The sequence below is a fragment of the Convolutriloba macropyga genome, unplaced genomic scaffold (genome assembly GCF_964194025.1).
Source record: "Convolutriloba macropyga unplaced genomic scaffold, txConMacr16.3 SCAFFOLD_1199, whole genome shotgun sequence".
Lineage (NCBI taxonomy): Eukaryota > Metazoa > Xenacoelomorpha > Acoela > Convolutidae > Convolutriloba > Convolutriloba macropyga.
In genome coordinates this window covers 1-6,641 of record NW_027451424.1, presented here as the reverse complement: position 1 = coordinate 6,641, position 6,641 = coordinate 1, and positions in this window count along the sequence as shown.

The following is a 6,641-nucleotide window of genomic DNA, read 5'->3' as shown; positions in this document are numbered from 1 at the left end:
ACTTGACTGTCGATCTTCTAGTATACGCTATCTTTCTAAGTCTTATAGTCTCATGAAATTATTTAAGGATTCAAATATGTATAGTTGTATAACCACTCCAATTATAAGAATTGTATAAGATTTAAAAAAGTTCAACATTAACAATTCAAAGCAGCATTTCTGTTGTTAATAGATAGCAACTGATGGTTGAGATAGACAATTCAATTTAAAAGGGAGAGCCGAAAAAGTTAGTAAGGAGATATTTTTTTTAACTCCTTCAGAAAATTTTGCTCAAGTTTGCCATTATAGGTGTTTTAGGAGATTTCTAGATTAGCAGTCAACAGGTGGAAGGACACTGATAGGATTTGATTTTTTATTATTCAGATATAGATTTAAGTCTTTTACTCGATGGAATTTAGTTTTCGGATTGTACGACTTTAGTTTGCATATATTGTCATTGCTATGAAGTTTATAGTTTAAGGACATGTCATATTTCGGGTACCCTTGAAGCTAGGGGCTGAGACGATTTCCTGGATTTGTATATGTTGATTTTCGACCCGCAACGTTTGAGGTTTCGGGGGTAAGGTTTCTACTGGCTGCAAATATGTTTGAATCTGTATCTGTGATGGATGCTGTTGCGGATGGTCTTGTCCTTCCTCAAGTGGTGACAACAGATATTGTTCGATGATGCATCTGGAAAAATCCGAGGGTGGCTGAAGATTAAGAAACTCCTCAAATCCAGGTAGAAAGTTTTTGCTATCTATGTCGATAGTCTAAAATGCTTTGAATCGAGCAATTCTAAAAGTGAATTCCTTTAACTTCACTGGAGATGTGGGAAAGTCATCATTATTAGCTTGATTTTTTCTCTCATAGTATTCTTGCTTAATTGCATGTAATTCGCTTTGAATAGACGAATGGAAATTAAAGGCGGGGATTTGCACAAGAAGCTTAGAGTAGTCTTTTTTGTCGTTCGGACGGAATATAGAAGTAACTACAGATTGAAAGAGTGTATTACAGTTAGACTGTATGATTTTAACAAAACTCATTCAGGCTTCTGTAATTTTATTTCTGTGTAAAGCTTAAACGATGCAAAATATAATGTCGATTACAAATTTAACAAAGAAATATTTCGCGAAAGTGATTCCAAATCGCTCTAAATAGTAATGCAAAAGGGCCGAAGGCTTTAATAAACTCTTAAAGCACAAACTTTGAAGCGGTAGGTAATTTTATTAATTTTGTTCTGTAGTTTAGTAGTAAATATGACGCCTGGGCTGGTTCATGTGGTTTTCAAGTTCTACTAACTCAATAGAAAAATCTTGCACCACGTATTCTATTTCGGAGTTTAAAGTTACATCACCCAAAAAAGCAATCAAGTCTTCTTTTACATGGAAAAACAGTTTTGTTCGTTTCTGAGATAAACCGAAACTAGTGGATGCTTTTGATTGTTAGGTGCAAATAGTGCTGGCCAGAGACCTCTGTGGTAACTGGCGTTAAATTGATGGAAGAAAAATCGTTTTCTCACAATATTTTATCTGCTAACTAGATGAATATCACAATATTTACTTTAATAGAAAATGGGTATCTTGTCATAAATGGTATCCATGATTTGTGAAGGAGAGTAAAATTGAGGGCAAAGATAGAGCCGGGCTAGGTTGACATTGGTCACTAAAAACATATATCTGTTATTAGTTGAGAGAAACCCGGCCAGCTTAGGACTGAGAAGCAAATTGTCAAGTTGTTTGTTCTTTAGTGATTTGATGTAAAGTAATAATCTTGTAGAGGAGTAGCTCTTGGTATTAAGTGTGATTTAATATTTAGTAAATTTGGTATTCAGATGCGCGTCGTGGTTTGACTCTGTTCGCGAAACATTAAGTGCACTTATCAAATTGTTTGGCAATTTAGCAGTACTATGTAGAATAGATGGGTTCGGGTGCCTCTCTTTTATTCATGTTGGAATCTCCTCTAATTTCAACATATATTAAGTGGTACGGTGACCGATAAACTATAGTATTGCTATTGCATAAAGAATAAGGCTTATTGTACACCTGAAAAAGAAGTCTTATTATATCTCTGATTCTGTAAAAGATAGTACTAATCTCCAATTTATATCTTTTTGCCTTCAAATTTCCCTTTAACGTTGAACAAGCAATTATCCTAATTCTGGTACATATCATTGTTAGTGTCAATGGACGTACTTTGGCAACCACCTACAGATAAATTGCAAAGCTTTGTATAATATACCAGTTGTTTTCTGAGCCACTCCAAAGGTTCTTTTTAAGTTGTATCCTGCATATAATTTTCAAAGGAATCGTGAGTTATCCAGCCTCCATCGTTACTTCCAAATGTGTTTTCTCTATTATTCTCTCCATATTTTTTATGGTTTTCCTACATTAACTTTAATCGAGATTTCTTTTCCGATAGTTATTAACCTGTTAGTTAATCTAAACTGTCTACACTGACCTGGGGTTAGATCTCTATCGTTGATATTTGTGCTACGCTTTGCATCAATTTTAGCAGGGCCGAAACGTCACAAATATAAATTAAACTTTCGTGGCTTGCTCTACACTCAGCGGTTTCTTTTTTGCCTGTAAAAGGTCGTGGGCAATTCGTCCATTTAACTTTGATATTGTATTTAGCAATTTTTTAAGCGAGTATATTTTATTAGAATCCATAAGTGAGCAACCGCATTGAGCGACTTTAAAAGTTGTTGCAATTTACGAATGTGAGGAATTTTGATCTTAGAATCATGTTACGAATAAAAATTAAATCAAAGTAAAGACTGCAGAAGTGTCTGTAGTTCTTCTCTTTTTGCGAATTGCTTTCTACGATAATATTTTTGTATGGTTAAGAACATGAAATAAATCAAGAGGTAATCTACTGCTTTGAGTTTCCTTCTGAGATTTTTCAATATGTTCTTCCTTCTCGAGAACAGAAAGTCAATTTTGCATTCATTTTCTAAAAAAGAAGAATTTGGCGCGAAGGATTTCAACAAGTTGGTAGTTTATAGTCAGATGAATGAATTTGTGAGTTTCAGTTGAGACCTTATAGTTTTCTCAATGTAATTTGTCCGTCCATGTGGATGGCTAAAAATTTATCCTTGGTTAGTTGATCGATTCAACGGCAGATGATCAATTTAACCGGGGGATTAGATTAATCAGTTTAGTGAACGCTAATTGGTTTATCTACGATAAGACAGAGTTAGGATTATTTATTCGCGCAACTAGCGAAACAATCGAGCTCTGATGGGATAATGTATTTTTGTACGCTAGCATAGAGTAATGATTAAAGTTTAATTTGTGGGATATCAATTATCTTGTAAAAAGAGGAAATTTTTCTAATTAATAATATAGTCTGCTTCTAATTAAGCAAAGAACGGTGAAAATACAGTACGCAAGTTGTTCAAAGAAGCAAACAGTTTTGCCCCTAAATAGCTAGTTTTAGAACTAAATAGGAGAGTTGAAATTTTTGGTACTGAACACAATTTTGCTGATAAGATTGCCCACTCTGAAGAGGAGTTCTATTCACTGCTCGTTGCACTTGAACATTGTGTTAATAATCAAAGTAGAAAACTAATAAAGAACACAAATTTGTCCTGCTAAGATGTTGTATTTTAAATGTTGGTTGAGAGAGGAGTCAAAGATTTTCCCCTTTAATTTTAAAGCATAAACTGCTTTCTGTAAGTATTGTGGAAGTGTGATTTTTTAACATTAGTTAGAGCGTAACTTAATAACACTTTAAAAATAGTGTCAGAAAGCAGCAATGGATTGCCTATAATATCATTGGCGTGTTCAATGGACTCTTGATAAAGCAAGGGCTGCTCAAGGTTTTGCGGTAATGATTATTAGTGTTGATAAAAATAGGACATGGCGTATCCTATGCTTTGCCAGGTGTTTGTTTATGATTAGATCTGTATATATATATATATATATATATATATATATGTATATATATTTATATATATATATATATATAAAAATATATATATATATATATATATATATACATATATATATATATATATATATATATATATATATATAATATATATATATATATATATTTTAAATGATATATTATGTTTTAATGTTAAAAATTATATAATATATATATATAGTTTTTGAATTTGTTCTTGAGTTGTAATATAGTGCTGGACAGCTTAGCTACCATCACGTGTTTACAAAAAGTTCCATAGTGATTATGTAGCGCAAGTTTTTTACAGTGCTCTGAAAAAAATTTTCCAAATTGTCACGTAGTATGCCTAGTATAAGAGAAATCGACATTTTTGGCTAAAAAACTAAGTACTGTTTAAGTTAACAGCACCAAACAAACAGCAAATTATCCTAGTGTTAGAAAGAAGCAATGGATTTCGTATGCTATCTCTGCCGTGTGCGAAGGATTCCTGAGACAGCAATGCTGCTCAAGGTTGCGCTGAATGCTATCCTGTGTTATGGGCTCCTGTAAAGCTATTTAACTCTGACACGAGCGTTTAGAAAACTGATTAAATTTGCCCGGGCTTGTTTATGTAAACAATTTTTGTAAGTCTATTTACGATTTTAACAGTTTGTATTTTTTTCATAGCTTTAAGATAATATTGTTTAAAGAATTGTTGGAAAACTTAGTTTATTTCTTTCTGGTTTTTGGAATGAAACACGATGAAATTGAATTTTTAAAGCGCTTAAGTTTAGTCAGTGTTCTTTGTGGTCTGACATCAGATTCGGTGTTGTCTGGCGTAGATGTTGGATTTTCTATTTGGGGGTAGTGCAAATTATAGGGCTGAAGGTGAGGAGAGATGGAACTAATGTTTTTTGCACTCCTGGGGAACAAATAAATTGCTGATGTTTTCTGTCTTTTCTTTGACAATTTGTGTGTTTTATAGGGGCTGTTAGCAGTAGTTGAATGTTCACTTTGGTATCTTATAGATTGCTAGGTGTTTGTTTATGGTTTAATCTGTTTATATATTAATACATATTTATATATATATATATATATATATATATATATATATATTATAATTTTTGGAGTTGGTTCTTGCGTCGAATTAGTGAAATAGATAGCTGATTTTCAATTAGCTTATCTACCATTTCTTGTTTACAAAAAGTTTTATAATGAGTTCGTAGCGGAAGCTCTTTTCAGTATTTTGAAAAATAATCTACTCGATTTTCACGTAGTATGCCTAGTTTGAGGGAAATCGAAGTTTTGTGGCTTAAAATCAAGTACTGTCTAAGTTAAAAGCACCAAGTTAACAGAACCTTAACCTGAGTGTCAGAAAGCAGCAGTGAATTGGGTACATTGTCTCTAGAGTGTGCGATGGACTCCTGAGGGAGAAAGTGCTGCTCAAAGTTGCGCTGAATGCTATTTTTGTCAATGGCTCCTGTATAGATAGTTAAATTTGACAAAAGAATTAAGAAAAGTCATCAAAATTTATTGGGCTCGTTTGTGTAAACAGTTTTTATAATTCTAACTTAAGAGTTTAATACTTTATGTGTTTTTTTATTAATACGATTATATGCGATATTATTACCGTTTCTAAGAGAAAGTTTTAAGCTTAAAACAAAACCACATTTACGTGTTCGTTGTTTGTATTCGTCCTTCGATTGCTCCCACTCTTGTATTAACGACTTCTAGGCAATCCTTGTCGTCGTAGCCATCACCCATTGCATGTACCCTTTCGTGTATTTCGCCATATGTATTGTCGTTAATAACATCTGAAGATAACATGTTTCTACTGACATCTTCCTTATCTAGTTATTTTTCACTCGAACATTCTGATCGAATTTGCAAAATTGTAGGTTGGACTTACTTTTATTTTTTTCCTTTTTTCTCGGAATATTTATGCAATTACTGAGTAAGTGCTACTTTGTTTCTTGTTTCACCGCAAAATAGTATTGACTAAAATATCAGTTCATTTTGAAACCTTTGTGAAGCTTTCGGCTACAACTGTTTATCAAAATGTTGTGTAGAATCTTTTTTCAATTCAGTTTAAAACGTTGCGAAAATTCTTTGCTTAATTTCACTCTTCCTCGGTTCTTCTTGTCGGACTTTTTCGCTAAGAAGGTCGAGGAAGGTAAGGTTTTTTCATTCACTGTGTATTATTCTTAGTTCCGAAATTTGGTAACTAATTCTTGATACCTAAAGAAACTATGTGATTATTGTCCGCGCCAAGACCAAAGAGACAGTATAGGCCTGGGATAGCGAAATAGGTATTTTCGGCTGGGTAATCTATTGATTATACCTCTTCTCTTTGCAGTGCAGATACTATTCCGCTCAGCTCTCTGTGCTTTGGGGGTATCTTTGGGTCCGCTTTATCGATTAACCGAGAGTTCGCAGAGGCTACACGTTTGCTTTCAGAGAATTGTTGTATTAGTTTAAATTAGTTTCTAGGGAAGAGGAATTAGTGTGTACATGAATTGAGTTTTTCGGAGTGGGGATAGCAACAGAAATGTCATGTGCAGCTGTTGCATTTAGTTTATCGATTACTTGCTTGTGGCTATCTAGCTACTCGAATTGTTTTCCCATTCTTAATTAAATATATCACAGAGAGGCTTAGCGTCAATAAGATAGTGTAGGCCATCATTCGCATTAGAACCCATTGCCCCTAAAACATTGAGGACGTGGGTTTTCGATTCCGTTGTTTTGAACTTTTACATCGGCATTTCTTAAAT